The following is a 17,039-nucleotide window of genomic DNA, read 5'->3' on the forward strand; positions in this document are numbered from 1 at the left end:
ACAACTGGGGTCTCATCTTATTAAAAAGCTTCTGCACTAAAAAAGAAACCATAAACAGAACTAAGAAACAACCTACAATGTGTGAAAAAGTTTTACCAGCTGCTCCTCAGATAAAGGACTATTATCTAGAATATGTAAAGAACTCAAAACAATCAGCCCCCCCAAATATAAAGACCCAATTCAAAAATGGACATCTGAAATGAACAGATATTTCTCAGACAAAGAAGTAAAAGCAGCAAGTAAATATATGAAAAAATGTTCCACATCACTGGTCATTCGAGAGATGCAAATGAAAACAACACTGAGATTTCACCTCACCCCACAAAGAATGGCTGCTATCGAGAAATCAAACAATAACAAATGTTGGTGGGGTTGTGGGGAGAAAGAAACCCTTCTCCATTGTTGGTGGGAGTGCAGACTGGTGCAACCACTATGGAAATCAATGTGGAGATACCTCAAAGAGCTGGGACTAGAGTTTCCATTTGGCCCAGCCATCCCTCTTCTGGGTATCTTTCCAAAAGAATTAAAAGAATCACATCACAGAGATACATGCACAACTATGTTTATAGCAGCACAGTTTGTAATAGCTAAAACTTGGAAACAGCCCATTTGCCCATCAGTTGGAAACTGGATAAAGAAGATGTGGTTTTTCTATAAAATGGAATATTACTCAGCCATAAAGAATGAGAAAGTAAATTAATTCATAAAAAAATGGATACATATTGAGGATACACTCCTAAGTGAAATACATAAGTCACACATTGTGTAAATACCTAATAGTTTCTCTGGTGTGAATGAATTATAATAGTACATAAGATCCTAATGATATAATAGACAGTGTGAAATAGTAAGAAAGGGGCTAAAGGTGTAGGGAAAGTGGGAAGGGTAGGGGAAAGCTAATAAGGGAAAAGAAGAAAATATGAGAAAATGAAAATGAAGTGTTTGTAAAGGGAGAGGGGATGAGCAGGTGAAGGGAGGGCAGGGACAAGGGGAAAAAATGAGAACCAAGACCTGTCATGTAAAGGTACAAGATACCAATATATACCTAAAATGTACCAGTCGACTCAATGAGGAAAAAAAATAAGTTAAATTAATTGAATCAAGACCAGGTGTGGTGCTACACACCTATAATCACAGCACTTGGGAGGCTGAGGCAGGAGGATGGCTATGAGTTTGAGGTGAAGAATTTGCCCAGTATTACGGAGCTAGTAATTGTTGAAGTAAGCTTCAAACCTGTTGGCTTCATTTGAACCCAGAGTTCTTCACCACACGTAAGATGACTATTAGCCACAGAGCTATTGAACAGTTAATATGTGGCTGAGATGTGTTGTATACATAAAATAGACACCAAGTCCTTCCAGACACTCTATGCACATGTCTGTAATCCCAGCTACTCAAGAGGCTGAGGCAGGAGGAATATATGTTAGGGGCCAATCTGGACAATTTAGTGAGATCCTGTCTCAGAATAAAAAAATAAATAAGGCTAGGTTAGGGGATATAGTTCAGTGCAAAGGCTATGGGCTCAATTCCCAGTACTGGAAAAAATAAATGGCTGGTAGCATTATAGATAGCTAAATGAAGCAGAAATATAGGCAGTCAAACAGGGTTAGGCCCTCCAGGGAATCGGTGCAAAAGATGCTAACACTCCAGAAGTGGCTGGAGGCACATTTGAAGAAGATTAAAGTCACAGTGTCCAGACTTACATACTTCCCTAACAGATAAACAGAAGCTTGAAATTATTAGTACCACCCTTTTGAGGTATCTGGTATAAATAAACCATTATCTCACTAAGGTTGGGCATCCTCTCCCACCCACTATGACTAAGACTATATATTATTGGCCATGGTTAATGAGGTCATCCATATGCCCTGCCTCCTATTGGATCAGTATTAGCTAAGTGGCTATACTTGTAATCCTATTGGTTGATTATAGTTTTGACTCATGCTGTACCCACTTGGTGACTGCTCTATAAAACTTTCCCAGAGAAGTGGGCTCACTGGCAACCCATTCAGGACCCCTCCCGTCTCTCAGAAGTTACTCCTATTCCCCCCTCCCCTGCCAATTTTCCTACTCTTAATCTCTGTTGCTCCTTAGAATTCATTCTTTGACTTCAGGAAATAAGAACTCAGCATATCAGACATCTAGCAGGTTGGGAGTTGCATTTTTCCTCCTATGTCAGTAATTTTGTTTTGCTCTGTTTTTTGAGACAGGGTCTCACTATGTAGTTGAGACTGACCTGGAACTCACTATGTAGCTCAGGCTGGTCTCAAACTCACAGCGATCCTCCTGCCTCAGCCTTCCAACTACTGGGATTACAGGTGTGCACCACCATGCCCAGCTCCATATCAATAATTTCAAATTATACATGTGGCCAATAGTATTCTATTTCAATTGGTTCATGCTGCTGTAGACCAGCACTTCTTTAAATTTTAAGTGCAAGGCTGGGTGTAGTGGTGATATAGGGTGCATGATCTATGGACTGCCAAATAATCTAAATAGTGTAAAGGAAATATAACTCCCAACCTGCTAGATATCTGAAACACCAAGTTTGTGTTCTCTAAAAATCAAAGAAGGAAGTCTAGGAACAAAGGGGGTTTAGGCTAGGAAAACATTTTTGAGAGAAAGATAGCTTCTGTCTAAGAGAGACAGAAGGGGACCAGAAACTGGATTACCTACCCACCCCACTTCTGAAAGCTGTTTTATTGCTTAGGTAACATCAATCCAATGGGAAATCATGAGGTGGGACAAAACTATGACCAAGATGACCACAGGTCTAAGTCTCTTAGGTAGCACTGATTAAATGGGGATCAAACTGGGAAGCCATTCATGTAGCAAGTGTCCAGGGAAGGAGCAAGGATTTCCCGGAAGGAATGAGCTAGAGACCTTTTGGTCCCCTCCCTAGGTAAGTGATACCTCTTTAGAGTATCAATCACTGCTGTTCATCCCTAGGGGATGTATGTGGTTGTAGTTGTTCTTATTTTCTCGGATGCCTGGCTTTTAGTGAATAAGCCTGAGGTCACAATTGTCCTATGGGCTGAGGGCCCGGCCCTGCCTGCGTTATATCTTTTAACCTGCTTAGCTGTCTACAATAGTACACAGCTATAATCCCTGCACTTGGCAGTTCAAGGCCTGTCTAGACTACACAGTGAGTTCAAGGCCAGTATGAACTACAAAGATCCTTTCTCAAAAACAAAATTTTAAGTGCAGCTGAGCAGGTTCTTGTGCAGAAAGCCAAGGGTAGGCCTAAAATTCAAACTTTGCACTGAGCTACATCCCCGGTCCTTCTCAATTTATTTTTCTTTTTGAGACAGGGTCTCATTATGTAGTTGAGAATGACTTGGAACTCATTATGTACCCCAGGCTGGTCTCAAACTCACAGTGATCTTCCTGCCTCAGCCTCCCGAGTGCTGGGATTACAGGAATGCGCCACCACACCTGGCTCTTTTTCTTTTTCTTTTTTCTTTCTTTCTTTTTCTTATTTTGAATCAGGGTCTCACTAATTTGCCCATACTGGGCTCAAATTTGTGATTACCCTACCTCAGTCTCCCAGAGAGAGGAGACCCACACAGGGTAGGATCCAAAGCTCTGAAGCTGGGGAGAGTGGTGGGAGATGAAAAGAAACACGAAGAAACAAAGACTATTCTTGAAAGTTGGGACCAGGTGGAACCATCGCTTGTTGGGAGCTAATGGCTGATAGTGGAAGGCAAACAGGAAGGAAGGTGGGGCAAATAGACCTAGCGTGATTGTGTGGGGATTGGGGCATGAGCAGGAAGCAAACAGCATGTAACTGTTTTCTGAGGCTGTGCCATCCAGGGTCTACAGGAACAACTCTATGGAACAGAAAGGAGTAGGGAGGAGGTGAAAGGCCATGTTCAGGCCCTCCAAGGCACCAGAGTGCTGATACCACAGTTAGAAACAATGGAGCTGAGCTGGGCATGGTGGTACACGCCTGTAATCCCAGCACTCGGGAGGCTGAGGCAGGAGGATCGCTGTGAGTTTGAGACCAGCCTGAGCTACATAGTTCCAGGTCAGTCTCAACTACACAGAGAGACCCTGTCTCAAAAACACCAAAAAGGGCGGTGGGGGGCTGGGGATTTAGCTCAGTGGTTCCTCCCCCTGCTCAGGAACACAAGGACCCCAGTTGGATCCCCAGTATCAAAAATAAAATAAAATAAAATGGAGCAGAGGGAGTCACACCCTTTCCTCCATTTAATTCTAAACACACCCTAACATCATTCCTCTTTCTATTGTCCTGAGAGAGGTTTAAAAAAATAAAATTACAAAACCCCCGGGGATCTCTGAACCTCTGGGGAAGACCACATGGGTATTGCATCTGCTGCCCAAACTGCAGTTCACCCTCATCCTCCTCCCTCCTCATTATGGGTTCGCTACTGTGCACTACCCGGCATGCATGTAATTAAGGTCAGAGTGAATTCCGGGACAAGCCTGAGTGATGAAGGCCTCTAAAAAGACTCAGCACCCTGTCAGTCACACCTGTCAGTCAGTCACACCTGGAGTCTCAGGGAGGCACCTGGGCCGAGGTGCGTCCTTTAAATCCACACAGCCTGTTTTGGTCGCTGCTTCTGTGTGCTGTGAGCTATGTACAGTGCTTTTGAGGTAGGATTAAAAAAAAAAATCTAGGTAGAAAGGGGACAAGGAAATTCAGATTTTTAACACTGTACTTTGAAGACAAACTGCAGCTCCAGAACACTGGCCCAGTTTATTTGGTTTCCCCCTTCTCTTAAACCACAAAATCAGGGCAAATGGGTCTACCTGTTCCCTTTTCCTTGCAAATGGCCCACTTTCACCCATGAACGAACCATACTGCGGCATTTCCCCTAGGAAGACGCGACTCTCACTACCCTCTAGACTAAAACTGAAGAGAAGACTGAGACTGGGAACAGGGGTGATTGAATCCCACAGATTTCCACCTCCCAAACACACAAAGGGTCTGCAGTTCCCCACTGTGTTGTGCCTCGTTTCATTGAGCACCTGCACTCCGCTCTTGAACGTCTCCTGTATTAACCTCTAACAAGTCCTTCTTGTGCCTCTTTTCCTGATGCATCTTGAAAATCCTTTGGCAGTGACAGGAGCCAGTGAACCTGCATACTTATTTTAAAGAAGCAGGTTAAATTCCTCATACGATTCTTGGTGACACTTTGTGTCACGTGAAAAAAGAGCCGAGGACCAGGACCAGACCAGGACCATAAGATGCCTTTATTATAGGGAGGATCTGCCTGCCCAGCTGTCTCCAAACAAAGGAGAGAGCTCGGCGAGGCAGAGACAGGGAGCGCTTCTTACAGGACTGGGGTGGGGCTTATAGGAGCTGGGGTGGGGTTGAGTGATGTAGTAGCCAGGGATTGGGGGAGCTTGTGACATCACTAGGAGGGGATTGTGTCATCACTAGTCAGGGTGAGGGAAATCTAACACTTGGTACGGGGGATCAAAATCCAGTCCTTGCGCTTTTGCTTTTTTGTACCGGGGATCAGACTTGGACCTTGCACTTGCAAGGCAGGCAGCTGCACCACTGAGTTAAATCCCCAGCACAGAGTGGTGACGTTTTGTCTGTCACCCTGATACCACTTTTCTGTCTGTGCCTTATCTTTGTTTTTATTTTGTTTTTTGATTTTTTTGGGTACCGGGGATCGAACTCAGGACCTTGTGCTTTCAAAGCAGGCGGCAGCACCACTGAGCTAAATCCCCAGCCCTCTTTTGTTGGCACAGACTCGCCTTGAGCACAACTTCCCATGATCTTCAATAAACATAGTGATGGGCTGGGGATTTAGCTCAGTGCTTCCGGTGCCTGCCTCGCAAGCACAAAGACCTGAGTTCGATCCCCGATAACAAACAAACAAACAAACAAAAAAAAAACACATAGTGATATACATAGCTAAATTAAAAGTATTATAGGGAATCAGTCGGGGCTAGGCCCATGAAGTCAATGCAGAAGACTAGAATACTTGGAAACTGTGGCTGGCAGTTCTTAAAATAACAATGGCCAGGGCCGCTGGGGATTTAGCTCAGTGATTTCTCTGCTTGCATCAAAAGCACAAGGACCTGAGTTCAATCCCCAGTACAAAAAAAAAAAAAAAAAAAAAAAAAAAAAAAAAAAAAAAAAAAAAAATGGCCAGATTTGCTTACTTCCCAAAGGGATGAAGAGAAGTTTGAGATTATTGATATCACCCTTTTGGACTTTTCCTTATAAACCATTATCTCATTGGGGGTGGGCCCTCCTCTCCCACCCACTAAGGCTAAAGCCGCTAAGACTAAAACTACAGATTATCACCCCAGGGTAATGATGTCATCCATACACCCTAGTTACTATTGGGTCAATAGTACATAAGTGACTATACTTGTAATCTTTTTTTTTTTTTTTTTTTTTTTTATTTTTTTTGGTACCAGGGATCCAACTTGGGTCCTTGTTCTTACAAGGTAGGCAGCAGAACCACTGAGCTAAACCCCCAGCCCTACACTTGTAATCTTATTGGTTGATTGTAGTTTTTAACCCACACTGGACCCCCCACCCCTCATGGCTTTGCTCTATAAAACTTCCTTTGAGAAGTGGGCTTGTTGGCAGCCCGTTCAGGATCCCTCCTGTCCTCCAGAAGCTATTCCTATTCCCCAATAAAGTTTTCCTGCTCTTAACCCTGTTGTTCTTTGACTTTGGGGAACACGAAGTGGGCGTACCTGACATCCAGCATGTTGGGAGTGTTACGTCTCTCCCCCTATATCACACAGTGGCTGCTTGCCACTTGCCACCCCGTGTATGCTTGCGATCCACTACACGAGAGCCTGGGCTATGCCTTCCCATCCCATGTAACACTGGGACTGTGGTATACGCCACCACACCTATATATCTGACAAGCCTCCGTAATGACGGTGCTGCGGGCCAAGGGGATTGCCCTTGGGGGAGGACGGTTCTAGTGGGTGCTGGAGGGATCAAAGTTAGAACGTTAAAAGCAAAAACAAAAACAAAAAAATTTAGACAACTGGATTTTATGGACTTCAGTTGAGTAGAGAAAGATTCTCAAAGCGCTCAGAGCCCGTGGAGTTTCTGGGAGCTCCCCAAGCTGGGCAGAGATCATCCACAGACAGGAAATGGAAGTGTGGAATAGAAGCAGCTGCACTGGTTGCAGCTCAGTATTCACCTTTTTTGGGCATTTTGGTTTTGCAGTACTGAAGCTTGAACTCAGGATCCTCACTCTAAGCTGCATTTCCACCCCTTATTGATTTTTTTTTCCTATTTTGAATCGGGGTCTCACTAAGATGCCCAGGCTGGCCTCCAACTCATGATCCTTCTGCCTCAGCTTCCCAGAGTGCTGAGGTTATGGATGGCATCAGCACACTCGGCTAGCACTGGCCTTATTTGGATATGGCCTGGTTAGGTGGCAGCCTGTGATTGACTGACACTCGGTTGCTGTGATTGGCTGAGACCCAGCTATCTCTTACAAAATTATGCTCCTAAGTAAGGCTTCCAGTTAATTACACACCAACTTGGGTTACAGTTTATTAAGCAGGGACTCAAGGTACAGAAGCACCTCTGGCCAATTTAGTTTAACAGGACCTTTTGGCAACCCCTGTGTTTATTGTTTGGCAGGGCCTCAGGGGAGGCTCTGAGGCAACCTGAGGGTGGAGGAGTGGCCGGAAAAGATCCTTAGAAAGCTAGGACAGTGTATTGATGGGGAAGCTGCTATGGAAACGTGAGATAAACAGTGCACATGTTGGGGAACCCAGGGGCCAGCCGGCTTCTGAGTTAAGCTGCTGCTGCTGAACGTAAGAGCTGAGTGTGAATAATGGAAGCTAGAAGCGGGTTTCCTAACGTCGGGGAGGTGGGGAATGAATGGGGGAGATTGGGCAACACCGTCTTTTCTTCCTGAGAAAGGACGGCAGCTAAAGTGGAGACAGCTTGCAGAGTTATCAACTTCTGACCCCAACTGAGTCCCCTTCCCCATCTCAGAACTGTGGAACCAACAGCACACCAGAGGGCAGGGAGAGAGACTCTCCCTCTTGGCCAAGAAGCGAGCTCAGCTTGCAAATCCAGGGGTGGAGAGGCTATGGATAGAGAGTCAAAGAAATGGAGAGGGACAGGTTAATAAAGGAAGAAATCATGGATGTTTCTGGGAGTGGGTGGGGATTTTCCAGGAGTTTGGGCACCTTCTCTTTATCTTCTTACGGTCCTTTGGATCCTCATCACCACAGCTGTCAATTGTGAAGGCCCTGGGGTGGGGGTGTCTCGGAGCATGCTGGTGGTCTGAGGGCAGGGAGCAGCCCTCTGGAAGCTATCTTGGTCCCATCTGGATCTGGCTGGCCCACTCTCCCTACAGCACCCCTGTCCTCAAAAATAAACAAGATAAGGGTATGGAAGGAATTCAGCTAGGTCTGGTGGGCTACAGATAGGGCAGGGTAACAGTGAAGATGGTGGTTTGATTTGGTTTTGCAGGGGGGACCCCCAAGTGTATGGATTCACATGAAAAAAGAAGGATATGAGGGAGAAACTGTCCCAGAAAATGCGGGCTGCTTGCACTCCCCTAAGTACACAATCGTGTTTACTGAATGTCTGCCATGTGGCAGCTCCAGAAATAAATATGACACAGCCTTGAAGGATCCCAGTTTTGACTACTAAGGGACCTTTGTGTGTCCCCTGTGGAATTTAAAAGCAGCAAAACAGGCTCAGAGTGGTGCTGAGCAATTCTTTCCAAGGGAGTCCAAGGTGGGAAGGATGAGCAATTTCTCTCACAATTACATTTAAGCATTATTTACTTCTCATCATGGAAGGATTCCATTTATAATCCGAAATTACAGAAAAAAACAAAAACAAAACACCAGTAAGCACCTAGGTAGTTTGAGGCAACAAAATGGGGACTCAAGATGGGGGCTGAGGGGTTAAGGCAATAATGAGGGTGGAAAGAGATGTGACATCAGGTTACATTGCAGACCAAGAGCAGCCACAAAGACCCAGGCCGTTGGAAAGTTATCCACCCAGTGGCAATGGGAGGAGAGGCTGCCCCTTTCTTGGCAGGGTCCCGGTGTTGGACTGAGATGAGGGGTCCCCTGGCAGCCCGCCCAGGCCACCCTTCCCACAGACTCTGCAGGCCCTTAAATTGCTCTGGAGATTACCTGGAGAGAGCTCAAGGTCAATCTACCTCGATTTCTGGGCCCCAGCCAGCCCACAGTGGCGTTTATGTGACTAGTTCCCCTTTGTGTCTCAGTCACAAGCAAACTTTCAGAAGCTGCCCCAGGAGTAAATCTGCTCCAGACACTCAGGGAAGTGCTCATTCACCCGCCACTGAAATGCCCACGGGATCTCCCAAGTCAGCCAGTTAGACAGGGGGAGTCTAGCACTTTGGCCTCCCGGGTGTTGGCCTCCCTCCGTGCTGCCCTGAGCCCTCCTGCCTGGCTGTCTGAGGCCTTTCCTCTCCCAGACTCTAACTCACCTTTCCCCCTCCCTGAGGCAGTCTGGGCCCAAAAGAGGAAGAGCCAGGGAATTTTACACCAGCAGAGATGGGTGAGGTTATCAGAACCGGCTCCTTGGTGGTGCACACCTGTAATCCGTGTTGTAGGGGGAATAGATGTAAGTATCAAACCTGCTGCATATCAGAAGTGTAAGTTTTTGCTCTCTGAAATCGAAGAATGAGTTCTAGGAACAACAGAGGCTAAGAGTAGGAAAAATGTATTGAGAGAGAAAAAAAGATAGTGTCTGTCAAGGAAGAGAGAAGGGGACCGGAAAGTGGGCTGCCCACTCACCCTGCTTCTCAAAGGTGTTTTATGGCACAAAGCCACAAGGTGAGGTGGGTGCAAAATGGGACAAAGCTAGTAGATCCAGTGGAAAATCACAAAGTGCGCATGAAGTAGGACAAAACTACGATTAATCAGTAAGATTACCAGTATAGTGGCCGGGATTTAGCTCAGTGGTGCTGCCACTGCCTGCCTCGCAAATGCAAGGTCCTAAGATTGATCCCTGGCACCAAAAAATAAATAAATAAAACTTTTGAAAAATTGCAAGTATCGTTGCCCAGGTAATATTGATTAACCGGAGATCAAATTGGGGAAGCAAGTCACTTAGCAAGGCTACGTGGATTTCCTGGTAGGAATGGACTAGCTAGGGATGGTTTGGTCTCCAATTAAGGTGACTGATGTCTGTTTAGAATATCAGTCACTGCTATTTATCCCTAGAGCAAGTATGTGGGTGCAGTAGTTTCTCTCTTTTTAATGTTAACCTTTAGTGAATGTGCCTCAACTGTTTTCTATGCTGAGGGAGGGCCCAGCCTTGTCCAACTGTTTTATATTTCCTAGCTTAGTTGTCTTCAATACTTGTGCCAAATAAATAAATATATAAATGGATCCTACACCATGACTTTGGTGAATGAGTGTCTTGATTTCTGGTCTACCCAAGAAGGCTACTACCCTGCTTCAGTTTTCTCACATCTGTATGGCTAGAGCCAAAGCAACTCACTGAAATGGTTTTAATTTTTAAATTTTGTTTTTTGAGACAAAGTCTCGCTATATAGCTTGGGCTGCCCTTGAACTCATGATGTAGCTCACCCTGGTCTAGATTTCTCTTAGACTCCCCCTGCGTCAGCCTCCTGAGTGCTAGGATTATGAACATGTGCCATCATGCGTAGTGACGTAAGTAGTTCTTAAAACCTTTCTACTTTCTTGCAACTTTCTTGCTCATAGTCACTACCCCAGGGGAGGGCGGGTGCCACTGGGTCCCACCCCAGCCTTCTCAGCTCACCTTCCTCTCCAAACTCCTGGCTCCCACCCACAGTTTAAGGAAGCATTGATTGGCATCCGCCCTTCTATGATGCAGGTCTTAAAAATTCACATTCTCCAAAAAAGCAGGCCCAGCCCTCAGCAATGACTGCTTTCTCTTCACACCTGTGGTTATGATATGGGGGGAAGAGATTAACTCCCGAACCTGCGAGATATCTGAAACATGAGTTTGTGGTTCTCCAAAATTGAAGAATGAATCTTAAGAGTTTTAAGAGCAGGAAACATTTATTGAGTGAAAGCTTCATGTCTAAGAGACAGAAGGGGGACTGCAAAGTGTCACTCACCCAGCTTCTCAAAGGTGTTTTTATGGGATAAAGCCATGAGGTGAGGAGGGTTCAAGGGACCAATCACAGTCGACTAGTAAGATTACAAGTACAGTTGTTTACGTAATACCGATCCAATGAGAAATCACAAGGTGGGCAAAACTATGATCAACCAATAAAATTATGACAAGTACAGTCACTTAGGTAATATTGATTAAATGGGGATCCAATGGGGAAACAAGTCACATAGCAAGGAAGGAGCAAGGAGTTTTGGTGGTAAAGGGAAGGTCATGGATCTTTCTTTGAACATTGTGGTCCCCCACCCAGGTGATTGATACCTATTTAGAATATCAATCACTGCTATTCACCCTGCCTGGGCATGGTAGTTTCTCTCCTTTTGCGAGGTTGGACTTCAGTGAATGTGTCTTGATTATCCTTCATGCTAACTTCTCATGGGCTGGCCCTGTCTACCTACAAGATATCTAATTAACTTTCCTATTGTCCAGTAGTTAGGTTTGCAAAACTCACACCCATTCACACTTGTTCATTTACAAAACTTGTATGAGTTCCACAGCCTATCTATCCTTTCAAAAAAAGAAAGAAAAAGTATAGGGGTCTTCTGTGCCCCTGAAGGTTTTGTAAGCACTAAGAATTCCAAAAGGAATATATTCCCAGCCAGGCATGTGATGCATGCCTGTAGTTGCAGCAGTTGGGGAGGCCGAATCAGGAAGATCAGGAATTCAACCCCACCCTTGGCAATTTAGCAACTTGTTGAGACTGTCTCAAAATAAAAGTAAAAGGAGTGGGGGCTAAGGGATGTGGCTTAATATGAAGATCCTGAGTTCAGTACCATGAAAAAATTAATTTCTGCAGAGCCTGTGGTTTGGTGCAGGAAGATGAGAGAGTACTATACACCTCTTATCTCCTTACAACATGATAGATGGTGTGTTTAAGGCTGTCAAGGAAAAGTAAAATGAGTAGCACTGGTTCAAGGCTTTTGAAATTGAGCCAGATGTGAAGGCACATGTCTGTAATCCCAGCACTGCAATTACTGAGGCAGGAGGATTGCAGGGTCCAGGCCTACCTGGGCTACATATCAAGTTCAATGCCAACCTGGATTACATAGTGAGACTGTCTCATAACAACAGGTGAAGAGTAGCCAGGCACAGAGGCATATACCGGTAACGTTAGCACTCAGGGAGGCTGAGACTGGAGGATCCAAAATTCAAATCCTGCCTGGGTAATTTAGCAAGATCCTGTTTCAAAATTAAAAAATTAAAAGAGTGGAAGTTATTGTCAGGTCAAAGAGCTGAAAACGAAGACCAGACTGGAACCACAACAATCCTTTATTGTAGGGAAAATCTGCCAGGCTGTCTCCCAACAAAGGAGAGAAAGCAGCAAGGTAAGGACAGGGAGAGATCTCTTATAGGAGCCTGGGTAGGGCTCTTAGGAGCTGGGGTGGGGTTGAGTGATGTAGTGGCTAGGGATTGGAGGAGCCTGTGACATCACTAGATGCTAGGAGATAGCAAGTATCAGGTTACTCTTTGTGTGGGGGGGTGTTGAGAAGAAGAAGGTTGTCTTTCAGCAGGAGAAGCCATATTTTAAGTGGGAAGCAGGGTATTCTGGGAAGGAGAAGGCTGTTATTTTATGTAGCAGCCATCTTAAGGTAAGGGAAATCTAACAATTATAAATCAGTAGTAGAGCACCCCTGGGCTTGAACCCCATTACTGCTGATAAATAAATAAGTAAATGTTAGTGGGCCTTTGTAAATTTACTCTCAAAGCTGAACATTTGAACTGGGCTGCAGACATACCTGCCCTGATGCCAGCTAACCTTTGTAGCCTTGTTGACCCCTGCTGACCCTTGGTAAGGGTATAGGGATAGGACATGGCAGAGCTGGCTGGAGAGGGGACAGGGCTATCCACTATAAGATTCCTGTGTGGCCCCAAATGACACTGTACAGAGAACTTCTCCTGGGTTCCTGGACAGCAGACAAGGAACCTGCTATTATGCCTCTTCTTCTTTTACTTCTACTTTTATTTTTGCTCTTTTTTGTCAGCCCGAGTTCCTCTGCAGAGCTAGTTCTCCCTTTACTCCTTCACCCCTCACCTTTGAAATAAACCTTTGACACCCTTTTTGTCTTGTCTTGCCCAATTCTTTGTTTGAGGCAGGAACACTTTTGATTGGCGAGCCATTTCTAAAGGAGCTACCCAACCACTGTAAGACCCAGAGACTAAGGCAGTACCCAGTGGCTTTCTTACAAGATAGCTTAACTTTGGCTAGCACAGTCATAAGTCTTAACTAAGAAATGCTGTGATTGCCATTAAATACAGCCACTATTTTATAAAACCTCAGAACACATTTTCAAGGCTATCTGAATTTGATTTTCCTTATTTGCAATCTGAATTAAGCCCAAGTAGACATAATTTTCTCTTCTCTGATCTGTGTTTATTTTATTCTACATCCACAGGTATTTCCCAAGTGCCATAGAAAATCAACACAGATTTGAGGAACTTGGAAAGACATTTCGTAGGAGGAATGGGGAGGACCTCCTGGTGGGCAGAATAGACCAGCAAAGGGCTGGATAGAAGTCCAGGCTTAGCTCAGCAATGACAATACATCAACCAGGAACCCACAGGCAGAGCAGGGGAGAACCAACACCACATTGTGAAGGAGCATAGGAGTCACACTTGAGTCTAGGCTTCACATCTGAGGCAGAAGCCCCTTCACAGTGTGGCAGAATGTCGTGGTAGGTGTGTCACACTATTGCAGATTGCTAAATTTGATGGATAGAAAGAATCATAAGGCACTTAGACAAAGCCAGCCCTCAGCATAGAAAAACAATGAGGCACATTCCCTGGTTAGCATTATAAAAAGAGAGAAACTACTACATCCCCATACTTCCCTTAGGGTTAAATATCAGTGATGGATTTTCTAAATAGGTATCAATCACCCGGATGGGGGAACCAAGACCTTAACCCATTCCTTCCAGGAAAGGTCCCTGACCCTTTCCTTATAGAAAATCCTTGTTCAATCCTTGTACAATTGCTACATGACCTGCTTCCTCATTGGATCCCCCTTTAATCAATATCACCTAAGCAACTACACTTGTTGCAATCTTATTGGTCACCATAGTTTTGTCCCATCTCACCAAGTCTACCTTGTGATTGCGCATTGGACCAGTGTAACCTAAGCAATCATACTTGTCATCTCACTAGTTGACGATAGTTTTGTCCCACTTTGTACTCACCTCTCCTCTGTCTCTCCTAGACTGAAGCTTTCTTTCTCACAATAAATTCTTCCTGCTCTTAATCAGCATTGCTCCTAGACTTCTTTCTCTTTAAAGAACACAAACTGGAGTTTCAGATATCTAGCAGGTTTAGATGTTACATCTATTCCCCCATATCGGCATAGTATCCAGCACATGTGGACCAGAGGAAGATTTTTTTCACAAAGAAGCAGCCAGGCAAGAGTTGAGTGGACTGAAACTAAACCAATATAAACAAATAAAATGACCCTCTGTGGGGCAATCACTTTATCTCATAATTTTTGTGGGTCAGGAATTGACAGACTCTTGCTGGGTGCTTTGGCTCAAGGTCTTTTTTTTTTAATTATACAAATTAAATTTTATTTATTTTTAATTTTCAGAAGTATAAAAGTTGTAATACTTTGTACAAATTGTGAAATTTAGTTGATACCTAGTTAATCTCACACAGCATTATTTTCCTTGAAAATTTATATTGCATTCTTTCAAAAATGGTCTAATAAGCTGGGTGTGGTGGCACACGCCTGTAATCCCAGCACTCCAGAGGCTGAGGCAGGAGGATTGCTGTGAGTTCGAGACCAACCTGGGCTACATAGTGAGTTCCAGGTCAGTCTCAACTACATAGTGAGACCCTGTCTCAGAAAACCAAACCAAACAAACAACAAAATGGAGAGAGAGAGAGAGACAGGGCCTGGTTGGATGTCATTACTGGACACTTCCATTTTCTGGCTTCCTGTCTTGCTGTGGGATCTTTCTCTTTTGTGCCCTCCCCACCACAGTGATGAAAATGCACCACTATGTGTAGCAGCAAGAGGAGGCCTCACCAAAGGCAGCACTGTGCTGTCTAGATATTCAGCCTCCAAAACCATGAGCTAAATAAACTCTTCTTTTCTTTCTTTTTCTTTTTTTTTTCCAGTGGGGATTGAACTTGGATCCTTGCACTTGTGAGGCAGGTGGCAGAGCTTCTTTTCTTTATAAAGTTACCTAGTCTTTGGTATTTTGTTAAGTAATGAAAAACAAAATAAATCTTCTATTTTAGCAACTTAATTGAAATGAAATGCAGCTTTCTTTTCTTTTCTTTTTTATTTTGTTTTGTTTTGTTCCAAGGATTGAACTCAGGTCTTTGCACTTGCAAGGCAGACGGCAGAACCTCTGAGCTAAATCCCTGGCCCAGCTTTCATTTTTAAATAAAAATGACACCATTTTTTAAACTGCAGATATGATTCACACTATGAGAGAGAATGGGTTAAACAGCAAATACTAGATAATTATTTCTCATGAGTAATGAGGGTGACAAAGTTCTCATATTCCTGATTTTCAATTCAAGTAAGGAAAATTAGGCCACAGGAGTCATTTCTTCTTTGGAGTCACTTGATTCCCCTTTTAGTTCCAGTTGCCCTAAATCTTTGTAGTTAAATTCTGAGTTTTCTCCTTGTGCTTCTTAGCAACTGCGTCCTTAGCACAAAGTTTTCCCATCTTAACGTTTGGCAATTTCTTTAGATCCAAATCCCATCCCCTAAAGGTTTTCAAACTACTTTTGTGTAAAATGCCTGGAATCTCGAGGCCGTAGCCTCCGTTCTGTTGTCACTCACCTCCTCCGTCATCTGCTTGATGACCACCTCCCGGGCTTGGTGTCACCTTCCCTGCCTGTCCTCAATGCTGTTAGGAAGCTCACTCTGCTCCAGCTCACTGCTGAATCAATTTATTTCATTTTTTAAATTGATTTAAATACCTTTCAGTTAACACACAAGCATCTTTCTTTGAATATCTCACTTTTTGGGGATCCAGTTCACTCTGAAACCACTGCAGTTTTTCACCAATAAGGTTGAGATGTGAGGCCTTTTCATCCTTCAGTTTCTCCTTTTTTTCTTGGTTTTGGGCCTCTCGTAATTTGAGCAGCTTTTTCTACTATATGGTGGATGATTTTTTTTTTTTTTCTCGCTCTGTGCTTTTTTTCCTTTGGTGCTTTAGACATGGTGAAGTCCTGGAGACCGCGGAGGAACTCCACACTCCAGACCCCACAGGCTCACAGCCAGAGTGGGGCCTTTCATGCCCACTCTCCTGCCAGCACACACGTGGAAACACCTCAAGGTCATTCACAAGGAAGTGATTACGGTGTCATCTAGGGCTATAATCTGAAGGCTTGACTGGGGAAATATTGGGGACCATTTTACTTAATTTCAGGAGAAATCATTTCATAATTATAAAGTATGACTGTAGTTGTCTAAGGTCCGATACCACCTTGCCCATGAGCCAGCTCTGACAGGCCGAAAAATAACTCCATTTTTGGCTCCAGTCACAGCTGAGGCCTCAAAGGTCCTGTGACGCTGTGGTGCTCAAGGGCAAGATTACACCAGTTGATGCTCAAGGGCAAGATTACACCAGCTGAAGACACTCTGGTTCCTTGAGAACCCAGTAGTAGGAGAAAGGTTTCACTCGGTGAGTAACAAATCCCTCATCAGTTTAACTCATCCCACCTATTATTGTAAGGATGGTCTCCTTACTGTCTTCATCAACATAAAATCCTCACGGACCTACATTCTTCATCCGCTTAAGGTCCACGTAGAGGGCCAGAGATTTAGCTCAGTGGTTCCTCTGCCTGCCTTGCAAGGGCAAGGAACCGAGATAGAACCCGGTACCAAAAAAAAAAAGAAGATCGACATAGGATTACTGCCTCCTAAATTACCTGATGTTTCCTCCAATTGTTGTGTGGACCCAATAAATAGGGCTAGCTCAGA

At 44.4% G+C, this 17,039-nt stretch overlaps 1 pseudogene; it reads right to left on the bottom strand.

The window, feature by feature from the left end:
* Window positions 1–15,637: 15,637 nt before the first annotated feature.
* Window positions 15,638–16,276, bottom strand: LOC104852063 (annotated as a pseudogene).
* Window positions 16,277–17,039: the final 763 nt, after the last annotated feature.

The sequence above is a fragment of the Fukomys damarensis genome, unplaced genomic scaffold (genome assembly GCF_012274545.1).
Source record: "Fukomys damarensis isolate Sample0158 unplaced genomic scaffold, DMR_v1.0_HiC HiC_scaffold_35, whole genome shotgun sequence".
In the NCBI taxonomy this organism is placed as follows: domain Eukaryota; kingdom Metazoa; phylum Chordata; class Mammalia; order Rodentia; family Bathyergidae; genus Fukomys; species Fukomys damarensis.